Source organism: Acomys russatus, chromosome 17, assembly GCF_903995435.1.
Source record: "Acomys russatus chromosome 17, mAcoRus1.1, whole genome shotgun sequence".
Taxonomy (NCBI): domain Eukaryota; kingdom Metazoa; phylum Chordata; class Mammalia; order Rodentia; family Muridae; genus Acomys; species Acomys russatus.
In genome coordinates, this window is record NC_067153.1 from 23,640,687 (window position 1) to 23,657,306 (window position 16,620).

The following is a 16,620-nucleotide window of genomic DNA, read 5'->3' on the forward strand; positions in this document are numbered from 1 at the left end:
CCAAATGCCTTCTGTGCAGGCCACACAGCACTGTGTTAGCTTTCTCTGGGTACTGAGAATTGGATTTGCGTAACACCTGCATCAGAAGCTTTTCATGTAGATTTTCCCCAGGTAGCTAATGTTATATAAATTAGTGACTTGGCAAACCCGTTCATGTTCTTCAGTCACTATAGAAATATTCAGAACTCTAGAATATATCATAACATATTACATCATACGAATATATAATTTGGAATAAATTTATGATTATATAATTTAAATATATATGTCGTGATAGATTTTTTTTTCTTCTCTGGTATTCCGCCTGGGAATATCTGAGAAACAGATACGGAGATATATTAAGTTTAATTAATATTAAACAGCATTAGGTTGGCAAGTCCTTGTCTTTTCTGCTGCCAAATTTCTGATCTCCTAAAAATCTAAACTGGCTCTCAATGAGTGACGTTGGGAGAGCTGATTTCTAAACCTTGACACTGCAGCTAACTCCTCAGGGTTGTCCACCTAAATTTCAACACATCAAATTTTAGAAAATCAGGGTAAACTACCCTTGACAGGAGCTAATCCCTCCACACAAATATTCATCTGTAATGAAACTGTATCCCCTTGTCCTTCAAATTATCCCCTAAAAGATTCATGCACTGTCAAACTTAATGTGCAAACCAAGTGGTAAAACTTGGATAGTTTAATATTAAACCCAGCTCTGTGTTTCATGTGTAGACTGAAAAAAAGATAGGAGAGCTCTGTCTACATAGGTGACCAAAGGTAAGGATGTCTCCCCCAAGCTCAAAAAGAGACTCTGATCACATGCATTAAGCAGACAACGGACCTAACATTCTAAAACTGAGAAACATATGTATTTTATCTGAAAGTCATTAAGAATCATTTAATGCAATAGTTCTCAAATTAGTAAGAGGAGAGGAAACAGTGGCAATCAGACTTAGCAAAAGTAATGAGAGGGGAAAGCTTCCTGAGCATATAAAAGTTTGACAAGATGCTCAAAGACATTTTTACAACTTCCCACAAGTTGCAAATCACTGACGCAGAAATGCCTGACAGCCCTGACTACCATCTGAGGAGCTTTCAAATATCCTTACTCGCAGGTCACATTACAGAGCCTCAAATTGGACTCATCACCAATACTTTTTTTTTTTTTTAAGTACATAGGGGCTGGATGCCTCGGTGGGTAAGAGTGCTCACTGTTCATTCAGAAGAGCAGAGTTCAGTCTCTAGTATCTACATCTGGTGGCTCACAACTCTGTAATGGCAGCTTTGGGGAATCTGAGACCCTCTTCTGTCTTTCCTGGATGTATACACACACACACACACACACACAGACACACACACACACCAGTATAAATTTAAAAAGTAAAATATTTTAAAAAGGTGAGTAATAGTCCAAAGCATATAGGAAATATTTCTGTTTCTATCCATCCATACATCAATGGACATCTGTCACTTCCCTCTTCCCACTATTGTGAATAACGGTGCAACAAACATGAGGATGCATATGCCCTTTCAAGATGCTGATTTAAATTTACTGTGTATACTCAAAGTGTGCTTGCTGGATCATTTGGCAATTCTCTTTGGTTTTCTGAGGAACCTTCATCCTGATTTTCATAACATGGCACCATTTTACATTTCAGCTAATAGTGTAAAAGGTTTCTCAAATTGTGGATTGCTCACAGTATTTTCATGTCATCCTTGCACAAGGGCCATGCTAGTCTTCCCTGTGTGGTTCCAACTTGAGTAAATGTGCTGCCAAAACAAGCATTAATTAAATAATTGGTGATGTAATTTTCAGAAATTCCTATTAACAAATCCCATGAGGGTGGCTGACAGAGTCTCCCAGATCTTTTAAAATATGCATGTTTGAATAATTCATTTTATTTTAAGGGGAGGCAGATTGATGGTCAAGGAAAAGGTACCAATAGGCTCTTCAATAGCACCAGCCTTCACCCACGATTATGAAGATGTCAAATTCCATCCCAGACACACTGAGTTCTTTTTCTTTTTTTCTTTATTTTTTCATTTTTAATTCTGGGTAGGGCTCAGATGCTATTTGAAAAGCCTTCCAGAGTGACTGATACATGCTCACGTTTGAGCCCCCTTCTGCATTATGATTTTAAGAGTTTGACTGATACATGCTCACGTTTTGAGCCCCCCTTCGGTATTATGATTTAAGAGTTTGACTGATACATGCTCACGTTGAGCCCCCTTCTGCATTATGATTTTAAGAGTTTAAGACCCTTCTAACACTCATATGTCTATGTTACATCTTTTAATTTATTATAATTTATTCAGATTACACTGCAAATGTTGTCCCCTCACTTGTGTTTCCCATCCCACCCTCCCTCCTTCTTCTGCCTTATTCCTCTCCCCTAGACCTCTGACAGAAGGGGATATGACCACAGCCTATCAGGTCTCATCCTTTTTGTTTGTTTGTTTGTTTGTTTTTGTTTTTTGTTTGCTTTTTCTAGGCAAGGTTTCTCTGTGTAGCCTTGGCTGTCCTGGAATCACTTTGTAGACCAGCTGGCCACAAACACACAGAGATCCACCTGCCTCTGCCTCCGGAGTACTGGGATCAAAGGCGTTTGCCACCACCCCAGGCTGCAAGTCTCATCCTGATAGCCTGCTTCCCCTTCTTCGGTGTGCCGCCAGCCTCCCCACCAAGAGCAAATGATCAAATCAGGGGCACTAGAGTTCATGTCAAAGGCAGTCACCATTCTCCCCACAACCAGGGAGAATTAGCTGTCTATAGGTTATATCTGAACAGGAGGTCTAGGTTTACTGCACGCATTGTCCTTGGTTGGTACAACAGTTTGTGCAGGCCTTCCTGGGTCTAGATCCATCAGCCTTGATGTTCTCCTTGTGGCGCTCCTGAACCCTCTGGGTCTTTCCATCCCTCCATTCTTCCATACCACTCTCACCTGGAGTACAGCAGCGAGTCCCAGCATGTGTCCCAATCCCCAGCTGAGTGGAGACTCTCAGAGGACATCTATGCTGGGCTAATATTTTCTTATAAATGAGTATATACCATGTGTGTCTTTCTGTGTCTGGGGTATCTCACTCAGAAGGATTTTTTCTAGTTCCATCCATTTGCCTACAAAATTCAAGATTTCCTTGTTTTTAATAGCTGAGTAATAGTCCATTGTGTAAATGTACCACAGTTTCTTTATCCATTCTTTGGTTGAGGGACATCTAGGTTGTTTCCAGTCTGACTATTACAAATAAAGCTACTATAAACATAGCTGAGCGAATGTCCTTGTTTTATGGTAGAGCATCTCTCAGGTATATGTCCAGGAGTGGTGTAGCTGGGTCTTGAGGTAGCACTATTCCAAATTTTCTGAGAAAGTGACATATTGAGTTCCAAAGTGCTTGTGCAAGCTTGTACTCCCACTAACAATGGAGGAGTGTTCCCTATTCTCCACATCCTCACTAACATGTACTGTCACTTGAGGTTTTGGTCTTAGCCATTCTCATGAGTGTAAGATAGAATCTCAGAGTAATTTTTATTTTCATTTCCCTGATGACTAAGGATGTTGAGCATTTCTTTTTATTTAAATAATTTATTCAGATTACATGTTGAATATTATCCCCTCACTTGTATCTTCCCGATTCCCCCTCCCTCCCGCTTTCACCCTAATCCTTTCCCCTAGGCCTGTGATAGAAGGGGACCTCCTCCCCCACCATATGATCACTCTCTATTAGGTCTCATCCTGATAGCCTGCTTACCCTTCCTCTGAGTGTCAACAGGCCTCCTCACCAAGGGAAAGTAGTCAAATAGGCAGCACCAGAGTTCATGTCAGAGTCAGTCTTCGCTCTCCACACACCTGTGGAGAAGGCACTGACCATTGGCTAGATCTCAATAGGGCATCTAGGTTTACTGCATGAATTGTCCTTAGTTATTACAGTAGTTTGTGCAGGACCCCCTCAGTCCAGATCTGCCAGCCTTGATGGTCTTCTTGTAGGGTTCCAGGACCTTCTGGGTCCTTCTATCTCCCCATTCTCCCATAACTCTATAAGATCAACAATTAATAAATGGGACCTAATGAGGCTTAAAAGCTTTGGTAAGGCAGAAGACACTGTCAACAGAATAAAGAAACAGCCCATAGACTGGGAAGTGATCTTCACCAACTCTACATCTAACAAAGGACTAATATCTAAAATATATAAAGAAATCAAGAAATTAAACACCATCAATCCAAATAACCCAATTAAGAAATGGGGTTCAGAGCTAAACAGAGAGTTCTCAACAAAGGAGTACTGAATGACTGAGAAACACTTAAAGAAATGCTCAATGTCCTTAGTCATCAAGGAAATGCAAATCAAAACAACTCTGATATTCCATCAGAATGGCTAGCTTCAAAAACTCAAATGACAGCACATGAAGATGTGGAGAAACGTTGAGTTCTTTATATATTTTGGATATTAGCCTACCCTTTGTCAGATGTAGTAATGGTGAAGATCCTCTCCCAGACTATAGGATATCATTTTGACCCAAATGTCAACAAATATATTCTTCTTATTTTTCTTTGCTTTTTTTTTTTTTTTTTTTTTTTTTTTTTTAGTTGGTTAGGTGTTTGGCTGTTTGGTATTTTCCACTGTGAAAGCTTTCTTGATCTAAGAATCAATAAGTTGAAGATTAAAAACAGGTTTTGGGAACAGTTGACCTCAGGAATAATAACTATAATAACTATTAATATTGGTTTTCTTCAAAATGAGAAGATATAAAAGGATCGAGATGATAAAGATTTGCCTTAGTCCTCACCACTTCTCCAGAGCTCAAAGTTGATGTTCAGTAGCAAAAATGCCAATCAGCCTAGGCTAGAGGGCTCGCAAAACTTTCTCCACACAGCGCTATGAGAAACTTAAAATCAGAGCATTACTCTAAATCCATTTACCATGGCCCTCCGGACGGTACATTATCCTCCTTATCTATCTTTCCCAAACACTGTCAATTATAAACACTATCAGTCTACAGGATTCTTTAGTGCTACTACCTAGTCTATAAGCTTAGTTTTCTCACCTACAAAGTGTTGCTGATGTGGCCACCTTTGTGGAGTGGTTATGACATCCAGACGAACATAGTTTATCAGCTACATCAATGTGAAGTCACCACGTTTTTTTAAATGTCAGTGAGTCTTGGCTTCTGTGTTCTCCTCTCTTCTTTACATATATTCTCATCACTCATCTTAGCCTTGGTGAGGGAGGCTAGCTGACCCTGCTCAGTGCTGCTCTGACAGCTGCCAGTACCCTTGATGGTAGCAGGGGCATCTCAGTTCTTAGCCGGGGCTTCTGCTGGATTTCCCTCACAAGGCTGCCCATTTGTTAACAGTGGCTGTTGTATGATCATGGAGGTTATTTTCCCATGTTGCTTAACTTAGTCTTACAGCAACAAGATCCAAATCACCATTCCCCAGCCTCAAACTTAATTCTGCGTATATATGACCCATATTTTAATGCTGACCTAATAAGATGCTGACGAAGAGGACTCTCTCCTGCTATAGATGTACTAAGGACTATGTTTGTACAAAAGCTTCCTAGAGACTTTGCCATTGTTATCTTCTCTATTCTGCCCCAGAACACACTGAGGTATATACAACTTTATTGTTCCTGATTCGCAGATGAGAAAACTGAAATTCAAAGGAGTTGAAGTAACCAAAACCTTATAAGCTTATAAGCATGGCTCTTATATGGTCCTTGCATTGTAAGGAATTCCACATGCGGAGTGATGGCTCATGCCTGTAGTCCCATTTTCTCAAGAGGCTGAGGAGGAAGATTGCAAGCTCAAAGCCTGACTGTGCTATAAATAAAGTCTCAGAAAGAAATCAAAGCATAGGAATACAGCTCAGTGCTCAGTGGTAGAGAGCTCGGTTGGCATGCACAAGACCTTGGATTCACATTCTAGTTAAAAAAAAAAAAAAAAAGTATTGTATTACTCCAGGCACAGATCCTCTAAAGATTTGTGTCATGATTTAAACCCACAAAACCAGTCCTACTTGTATCAGAATTAATACCCAAGTGGGTCACTCTTCTATTTCATCACATGTAAGAACCAACTTAACAACTACACATTAGGTACCTGGCTTTAAGAGAGGATACAAGGCAAAAAGAGTAAGAGTGACCCTCCCCAAAGATATCTCAAGCAACTCTGGTTTCTTACAGCAGAGACACCATCACCACTATCCACTGGAGGAAACACTGAAGCTGATCCAGAAGAAACAAGTTCAAATCCTACCTTAGAAACATTTATCTGCATGACACTCAGCAAGCCAGGCAGCCCCTCCACCTACAAAATGATTGTAAACTTTTCTTCGTTAATTCATGCATTCAGTTACCACAGGAACACAGAAATGTATACAGTAGCTAATGGGTTTCTCAGAATATAGGCTACAAAGTTAACTGAAGCCACAGACCCTAGTCCCCTAATCTTCCTACAACCTCTCACAAACTATATGTCTCCATTGGCTAAAATAGATATGATAGGTCTATAAAGCAGAAAGGAAATATAAATAGGTAAATAATGCAAATTTGACATAGACTAATAGATGGTTGAACTATAGGATGGACTACTGAAGACTCTATGAAGATTTACTAACACTCAGCAGGCCTCATTCACCAGTGAGATAATGCATCCTTAATACTAACAATGACTATCACTGAGGAATGGGACAAATGAGAAAAGAACCTGAAAGCAAAAGAAGAATGAGGGAAGGGAGACTGAGGGCTCTGAGACTCAACCTTCTACTGCAAAATGCCTTTCTTCTTTGCTTTCCTCTCGTGACCACTCTTGAGAACCCCAGAACTGTTTTCTAAGCTTTAGTCCAGGATGTTCCTTGTAATAAGAGGAGTTTGTAATGGCCACTCAGTGCCCTGGACCACCCTGCTCTCTTAAGATGTCACTGTTGTCACTGGCATACAGCAACCCATATGGGTCAATAGTCGCCAACTGCAGTGATGACCAAGACACAGCCACATCATTGATTGCAAAGGCGGGCATAGTAGGAGAGAAATGGTTCAATGGACAAAGCTGCCTGCTGCCAAGTCTGGCAACCTGAAATTGATTCCCAAAACCAATGAAAAGATGGAAAGAGAGAAGGGACTCCACCAAGTTGTCCTCTGTACTCCAAATGAGAGTTGTGGCACACACACACACTCACACCCACACACACACACTAAGAAGAAAGAGGAGGAGAACAAGACAAAAAGGAGAGGAACAAAAACAACAAGAAGGGCAACAAAAATAGCAACAACAAGAACTTTTTTAATGTCTGGAAGGTATACTGTTCCAGAGTATAAACTTTCTTCCTTAATATAACTTGTTATGGTCCCATGACATGTGTGGCCACAGCTTAGATTCTTGTAACTGACATCCTTACACATGAACATACATTGCAAGAGATTTGTTAGAGGTTCATTAACATAAGTTGGGGAGATTAAAAAGAGATTCTTGGACTGGATGGTATTCTAGCAGGTATCCAGACCAGGTATTTTCTAGAATGGGTATGTAGGGTTCGCATAATTATGCTTTCTTTCACTTCAGAAATGGTGCTTTTGGGGCTGGAGAGATGGCTCCATGGTTAAGAGCACTGACTGCTCTTCTAGAGGTACTGAGTTCAATTCCCAGAAACCACAGGGTAGTTCACAACCACCTGTTATGAGATCTGATGCTCTCTTCTGGCCCACAGGTGTACATGCAGGCAGAACACCATATACATAATAAATAAATTTTTAAAAAAGAAATGGTGCTTTCATTCTACTTTTCCCAGCAAAGAAAAACTAATAGTTTTCTATGAGAAGCTTAGGTTCCACTATGCTGTGACACCTATTGTCACTTGCTCTGCCACTGATGCTCTTAAATATGGTCATGCTTTTCCATGCCTGTCTCCACAAGGCCCAGTATATTGATTGCATCTTTATGCCTTTCTTCCACCTCCTCAACCTCCCCTTGAATAATTCCAGCAACTACAATCTTACATTGCCCTCTCTGATCTCTAAGTCAATAATGACCTTCCTTCTCCCCTTTGATGACTCATCACGCAGTACGTAATTGGTGAGCACCTTACATTTGCTAGGCACTATTTTAAGTCTTGAAATAGAAACTCATTCCAGTCTTCACAGAGCTTACATCCTAGTCCCAAGATCCACCTCATTCCCTGACTTGATTGTTGGCAGCTCAAAGGAACACCCACTCTATTTTGCTCCAATGCTTCCTCTCAAGTAACCTCCAACATAGAACAGCATGACTTGGTATATTTTAAAGGCCTAGGCTGCTTGGAGTTATTTATAATCAACATATAAAATGCCAAAGTGAAGGAAATGGGAAGCTTAACATGTCAGAGAAAAAGTTCCACTTTAGAGTCTCAGAGTTAAAATACAGAAAAAAAAATGGTTTTAAGTTGCATGTAGAGACTGTCCCTTGAAAAACCAATTATAAATTAGCCTCCACTGCTTGTTAAATAAAAAGGAGGGCAGAGGTCAGTAACCCAAAAGATGACATAACTGTGGGTGGTACTTAGACAACAATGCCTTCTTAGTAGATTTAATATATTGGATGGAATTAAGTGATAACTCCAAAGCTTCACTCTCTTGCTCTCCATCACTTCAAAATATGCCAGCAAAGTTTTGGATGAATGGAATAATCATTTGCAAATAATTAAGTGCTTTTAAGGAAAAGATAAGCTTTGGAAGCAGCAGAAGCCATGAGTCCCCCATATAGAGAAGCTTAGCTTAGGTATGATTAGAAGCCTACATGGGTTAAGGTCAGAAACTTAGAAGCATATGGGCAGCAACAGGAAAAACTGTGACCTGAGCAGAGCCATGGGAATTGGAATTCAGGGAAAATTCCCCAAATCACAGGAAAGTTAAGTCTTAGGTTGACATGAGTTCGTGAGTGAACACTCCTTCCACCCTTCTCACCATGAAACAGTCACAGGACCAGTGGAAGAAAGAAAGAGAAAATGTGACATGAACTCAACTGCTATGCAGCTTGTAGTCAGAGCTGGTTTTACAAGGAAGCTTTATTATCCTGCCTAACAACTCTCTTCATTGTGTTCTACTTGGTAACTAAAAATAACGAATAATCTAAAATTCTGCTTGCTTCCAAACAGAATTGTAAACTAGTCTCTCATGACATTTCCATTTTAAGACAAGAGTTAAGAAATGCCTTATTTCATTCAATGGAAACTTACAGGTCTAACAAGAGGCAAAACATTTTATTACAGAGTAAGAGGTCTTGCTGGGACAGCAGAGCAACTCCAGATGTTTGCACTTGTTAGGTCTCTCTCTCTCTCATCTCTCTCCTCTCTCTCTCTCTCATCTCTCTCTCTCTCTCTCTCTCTCTCCATCTCTTGTCTCTGTCTCTCTCTCTCTTTCTATGTGTGTGTGTGTGTGTGTGTGTGTGTGTGTGTGTAGAAGCCAGAGATCAATGCAAGTGTCTACCTCAGTCATTGTCTCTTATTTTTAAGAGAGAGTCTTTCACTGAACATAGAGCTTAACAATTAATAGAGGCTAACTTTCTAACAAATCAAGAGACTGGACTGCCTCCACCTCCCCAGTGCTATGATTATAAGAATATGCCACCCACCATACCCAGCTTTTAACACAAGTTCTATCACATTAAGCTCAGATCCTCATGCTTGCATAACAAGCACTTTACTGACTGCCTGAGCTATCTCACTAATCTTATTTTGAGCATATTTTTTAAAATGCTGAGCATTGGGGGTCACTTATGTACACTAACATATTATCTGCAAGTAGCAGTACTGACGTCTTCCTTTCTAATATGGATCTCCTTGGTCTTCTTTTCTTGTCTTATTGCTCTAGCTAGAACTTCAAGTATTATATTAAAGAGATATGGAGAGAGTGGAAAGCCTTGTATAGTCCCTGATTTTAGCGGAATTTCTTTGAGTTTCTCTCCATTTAATTTGATGTTGGCTATTTGCTTTCTGTATATAGCCTTTATTGTATTTAGCTACGTGCCTTGTATTCCTGACCTCTCCAAGACTTTTAAAATTAATGGGTGTTAAGTTTTGTCAAATGCCTTTTCAGAATCTAAGGAGGTGATCATGTAATTTTTTTTCTTTCAGTTTGTTTATATGGTGGATTACACTGATGGATTGCCATATATTGACCTACACCTGCATGCCTGGGATGAAGCCTACTTGGTCCATGGTGAATGATAATCTTTGCTGTGTTCTTGGATTTGGTTTGCAAGTATTGTATTGAGTATTTTTGCAACAATGTTCATAAAAGAAATTGGTCTGAAGTTCTCTTTCTTTGTTGGGTCTTTGTGAGGTATAGTTATCAAAGTGACTGGCCTCATAGAATGAGTTTCGTAATGTTCCTTCCATTTCTATTTTGTGGAGTATTTGAAGAGTATCAGTATTAGCTCTTCTGTGATGGTCTGGTAGAATTCTACTCTGAACCATCTGTCCCTGGACATTTTTGGTTGGGGGGATTTTTTGATGACTGCTTCTATTTCTGTAGAAGAATAAAGTATTTAATTTGCTTATTTGATCTGGATTCAACTTTGGCAAGTAGAATCTATCAAGAAAATTGTCCATTTTCTTTAGATTTTCAAATTTTGTGGTGTATAAGCTTTTGAAGTATGACCTAGTGATTCTTTGGACCCCAAAAATTTCATCAAAGTACTCCTACAGCTGAGGAACACCTTCAGCAAAATGGCTGGATACTAAATAAACTCAAAAAAGTCAGTAGCCTTCCTGTATACAAATGACAAATAAACTGAGAAGAAATTAGGGACTACAACACCTTTAAAAAGAGCCACAAATAATATAAAGTATCTTGGTGTAACTCTAACTAAACAATGAAAGACTTGTATGAAAAAATTTCAAGTCTCTGAAGAAGGAAATTGAAGAAGACATCAGAAGATGAAAAGATCTTTCATTCTCATGATCAAGAGATTCAACATAGTAAAAATGGCCCTCCTACCAAAATCAATTTACAGATTTAATGCACTCTCTATCAAAATACCTGGACAATTTTAAAGAACTTGAAAGATGAATTTTCAACTTAATATGAAAAAACAAAAAATTCAGAATAACTTAAACAATACTGTACAATAAAAGATCTTTAGGAGGAATTTCCATCCCTGATCTCAAGCTGTACTATAGAGGAATGGTAATTAAAGTGGCATGGTACTTGTCCAGAAATATGCTGGTTCATCAGTGGAATCAAATCAAAGACACAGAAATAAATCCACATACTTATAGACACTTGATTTTTGACAAAGAAGCCAGATACATACAATGGAAAAAAATACAGCATCTTCAACAAATGGTGCTGATCTAACTGAATGTCTACATGTAGAAAAATGCAAGTAATCCCATATTTATAACACTGCACAAAACTCAAGTCAAACTGGATTAAAAACCTCAATATAAAACCAAATACACTAGAAAAAAGTGGGGAAGAGCCTGGAACTGATTGGCACAGGAGACAACTTCTTGAACAGAACACTAATAGCTCAGGCTCTAAGATCAAAAATTAATAAATGAGACCTCATGAAACTCAAAATCTTCTGTAAGGCAAAAGACACAGTAAACAGAATAAATGACAGCCTACAGACTTGGAGATGATCTTCACCAACCCTACATCTGACAAAGGGCTAACATCCAAAATATATAAAGAAAATCAAGAAATTAAACACCACCAAACCAAGTAACCCAATTAAGAAATTGGGTTCAGAGCTAAACAGAGAGTTCTCAACAAAGGAGTATCAAATGGCAGAGGCACACTTAAAGAAATGCTCAATGTCCCTAGTCATCAAGGAAATGCAAATCAAAACAACTCTGTCAGAATGGCTAAGACAAGAGACAGTACATGTTGGTGGGGATGTGGAGAAAGGGGAACACTCCTTCATTGTTGGTGGGTGTGCAAACTTGCACAACCACTTTGTAAGTCAAACTGGTGCTTTCTCAGAAAATTGGGAATAGTGCAACTTCAAGACTCAGTCACATCACTCCTAGGCATATATCCAAAGATGCTCCCCCATACAACAAGGACATTTGCTCAACTATGTTCATAGCAGCTTATAATAACCAGAATCTGGAAACAACCTAGATGTCCCTCAACCGAAGAATGGATAAAGAAACTGTGGTGCATTTACACAACAGAATATTACTCAGCTATTAAAACAAGGAATCTTGAAATTTTGCAGGCAAATGGATGGAACTAGAAAGATCATGTTGAGTGAGGTAACCCAGACCCAGAAAGACACTCATGGTATATACTCACTAATAAGCAAATATTAGCCCAACACAGATGTCCTCTGAGAGTCTCCACTCAGCAAGGAATCAGGACAGATGCTGGGACTCACATGGGGACTCCAGGCGAGAGGAGAATGTAAGAATTGGAGGATGGAAGGACCTGGAGTGTTTAGGAGCCCCACAAGGAGAGCCTCGGGCTGATGGATCTGGACCTAGGGGGCAGGGGCTGCACAGACTGCTGTACCAACCAAGGACAATGCATACAGTAAACCTAGACCCCCTATTCAGATCTAGCCAATGGACGGCTCATTCTCCATGGTTGTGGGGAGAGTGGAGACTATCTCTTACATATATTCTGTTGCCCCCAATTTGATCACTTTCCCTTGGTGGGGAGGCCCAGAAGCACACAGAGGAGGGGAAGCAGGCTATCAGGATGAGACCTTTGGTAAGGCTGTGGTCATATAGTGGGAAGGAGGTCCCCTTCTCTCAGAGGTCTAAAGAGGGGAATAAGGTGAAAGAAGGAGGAGTGTAGAAAGAGAAGATACAAGTGAGGGGAAAACAATCAGGATGTAATGTGGATAAATTCTAATAAAAAAAGGAAAAAAGAAATGCAAGAGCAACATAGACTTAACACTATTAAAGCTATGTGGTATTGCTTCATAAGTGTGTAGACAGGCAAATGGAATCAAATAGAAATTACCTAGAAATGAGGTTCCTATGTGAAGATGCCATGTACCAATAAAGCCATGGTTTAAGGAAAAAATGTATATGTACACAATGTATAATTTTAAAATTGGATTAAATTTATTTTCCCTTTTAAAAAAGCTACTTTTTATACTTATCTTTAACTCATCTTGCTCATGAGCAAACTCATCCAAGGAAGCAACTAGGTATAGACCCTATTCTAATCACATTTTCCAGATTTCAGTGTTTCACAATGAACAAAACAAAAATTATCTTTCGAGATCAATGTAAAGATTAAAGGAAATAATACAAGTACAGAATCTGTCATAATCTGTTCTTTTCTATTTTGTTCAATAAATATTATTAGTGCATAAACAGGCAAAAATAAGATAATCAATGGATTTTCAGTTCTTTCTTATAGAGTAATCTAAGATATAAATACAGAATAAAAATTATATTTATTCGTATATGGGAATTGAAAGCTTATAAAAATGAGACATTATCTCATCCTATCTTCATAAAATTCTTGAGAAGCAGCCCAGACGTGGGTTGTCATATATGTTATAAGAATTACAGTAAGTCTAAGAACAGTGATTTAATTATTAACTCCACATATTAAAGAATGAAATAAGGATCTGGAGAGATTTCTCATCAGTTAAGAACATGTAATGCTCCTGCCAAGAACCCAGGTTCATTTCTCAATACCTACATCAGGCAGCTCATAACCAGCTGAAACTCTACTTCTACACATAAATGCAAATAAATCATCCTGTTAATAAACAAACAATGAGAAGCTAAGAAATAGGTGATGAGAGGATCCAAGATGGCGGCGAGCAGTGTGGACCGCGTTTGGAGGCTCCAGTGAACAATTCAGGGAATTGCACAGATTTCTGAGCCAGGAACACCGAGGTCCGAACATCAAGGCAGCGGAGTGCTCCACGGTTCGGAGGGACCAGGGTGCGGAGGACCTGCGTGCCCCTGCACACGGGAGGAGCGTGGTTTTCTCTGATCGGAGCGGCAGCGGTAGAGGCGGCAGCACCAGCGGCACCAGCAGCGGCGGCTGAGGTTTGCGCTCATAGCCTTCCGGTGGAGGCGATTGGTGTGTGGCTGGTGGGAATTGCTGCGGGAGAGGGGACTCGGGCAGGATTTGGGTCGCGTGGAGCCTTTGGACCCAGATGGAACTCGGCGGACAGTCGGCCCCAGAGTCCCGGTATTGGCCCGGCCAGCAAACAATTCTGCCTGAGGCACTAACTCAGCGTGGCCATAGCTCCCCTGCTGGTGCGCAGGCTTAGTTGAGCACGCTGCTCCACACTAGGCACTACCTCAGCTCGCGGCAGCTCCCCTGCGGTGACACAGTCCTGGGCGGAGCACTTGGTTTCACCACAGGCACTAACTCAGAGCAGCCGCAGTTCTCCTGCTGTGGCGCAGGCTTGGTGACGTGCCGGTTCCAGCCTAGCACCACCTCAGCTCAGCGGCAGCTCCCCTGCGGGACACAGTGCGGGCGGAGCACTTGTTCCACCACTGGCGCTAACTCAGAGCAGCCGCAGTTCTCCTGCTGTGGCGCAGAGGTTGGTGACGTGCTCGGTTCCATCCTAGCACCACCTCAGCTCAGCGGCAGCTCCCCTGCGGGGACACAGTGCGGGGCGGAGCACTTGTTCCACCACTGGCGCTAACTCAGAGCAGCCGCAGTTCTCCTGCTGTGGCAACAGGCTGGACAGAGCTCCTCGGTTCCACCAGCTCTAAGACTCTGGTTTGGACCAGTGTACAGTTTGAATCCAGAATTCCTGGCTGAGATTGGTGGTCAGTTCGGGCCCTGAGTCAATAACTGACCACAGCACGCACTTTGGGGCCAAAAGGCCCTAGTGGAGCTTGGTGCGTAGTCCCAGCCCAAAATTCTGGCTGGGCCCTGTGTGCATTTTGGGCCCAAAATCCCTAGCTGAGCTTGGCAGACGGTTCTGGCCCTGAGAATCTAGCTGAGTTCTGCCCGTGGTTCGGTCCCAGTGCTCCTGGCTGGACTTGGCAGGGAACACAAAAGGCTGTGGATACCTTGGCCTGACCCAACGCTCATCAGAGACCCAGAACAATTGCAGGATCCACAGCAGAGAGGGACTGAGGATCACGGCTGTGAGAGACCAGAACAACAGGGCTAACCTCCTAACACCACACCAGTGAAGCTTTGAGCTCGCAGCCTAGGGAAATCGTAAGAAAACAAGTGAATCTATCATCAGACACCCCCATTCAACTCTGGAAGCTACCCAACAAAAACAAAGACGGCAAGATGTCTAAAGGACAACGAAAAAGCATACGCAAAAAACCCCAAAACAACATGGCGCGCCATTTCCAGCTATCCCAAAGAAAACCACCCAGAGAACTCAAATACAACGGAAATACAAGAAAATGACCTCAAATCCTTAGTAATGAGGATGATAATGGAGGAAACAAATAAAATTCGTAATCAAATGCAGGAAGACGCAGACAAACAGGTGAGAGACATAAAAGAAGCACATAGAGTGGAACTGGAAAAATTGCAGGAAAATGCAAAACAACCAGATGGAAGAAATACTAAACGGTTTCAGCTCTGAGACCTATAAAGAGGCAATGGAAAACTCAGGAATATACAAAAATCAGATGAAAGAAATCAAAAAATCAGTTCAAGATCTGAAAATGAAAATGGATTCAATGATAAACACACAGACAGAAGAAAAACGAGAACGTGAGACCTCAGAGAAGAAGGCAAGCAACACAGAGGTGAGCTTTTCTAACAGAATCCAAGAGATGGAAGAACGAATCTCAGGGCTAGAAGATACAATCACAGATCTTGAAGCAACCATTAAAGAAAATGCCAATCTGGAAAACTCCTGACCAAAACATCCAAGAAATTAAGGACACCATGAAAAGAAGAAATCTGAGGATAATAGGCATTGAAGAAAGAGAATATCAGACTCCAGGCCCAGAAACTATTCTCAACAAAATCACAGAAGAAATTTCCCCAATCTAAAGAAGGACATGCCTATAAACATACAAGAGGCCTATAGAACACCAATTGACCAGAAAAAAAAACTGCCCGTCACATAATAATCAAAACACAAAACATACAGAACAAAGAAAAAATATTAAAAGCTGCAAGGGAAAGGGCCAAAGAACATTTAACGGCAAAATATCAGAATTACACCCGACTTCTCAGCAGAGACCATAAAAGCCAGAAGGCCGGACAGATATCCTGCGAAACCTAAGAGACCACAGATGCCAGGCCAGACTACTTTACCCAGCAAACTATCAATAACCATGATGGAGAAAACAAAATATTCATGACAAAAACAAATTCAACAGTGCCTATCCACAAATTCAGCTTTACAGAAGGTACTAGAAGGAAACTCCATCCCAAAGGGTCAAGCTACAACCAAAATTACTCAGAAAATAGATAACTATACCATGACAAAACACAACTACACAAACGCTCGACTGGAAACAACATCAAAATTAAGACTCTTAACAGTCACTGTCATTAATATCTCTCAACATCAATGGCCTCAATTCTCCAATAAAAAGACACAGACTAACCGAATGGGTACATAAACAAGACCCAACATTCTTCTGCATCCAAGAACACATCTCACCCATAATGAAAGGCATTACCTCAGGGTAAAAAGGTTGGAAAAAAATATTCCAAGCAAATGGTCACAAGAAGCAAGCAGGTGTAGCCATT

General features: G+C 40.8%; 1 non-coding gene across 1 annotated transcript; it reads right to left on the reverse strand.

Moving 5' to 3' along the window:
• Positions 1-1,663: 1,663 nt before the first annotated feature.
• On the reverse strand, positions 1,664-1,771 carry LOC127201931 (U6 spliceosomal RNA). The gene has a single exon (XR_007832266.1). It is a non-coding gene; the product is annotated as a U6 spliceosomal RNA (small nuclear RNA).
• Between the last annotated feature and the right edge of the window lie 14,849 nt (positions 1,772-16,620).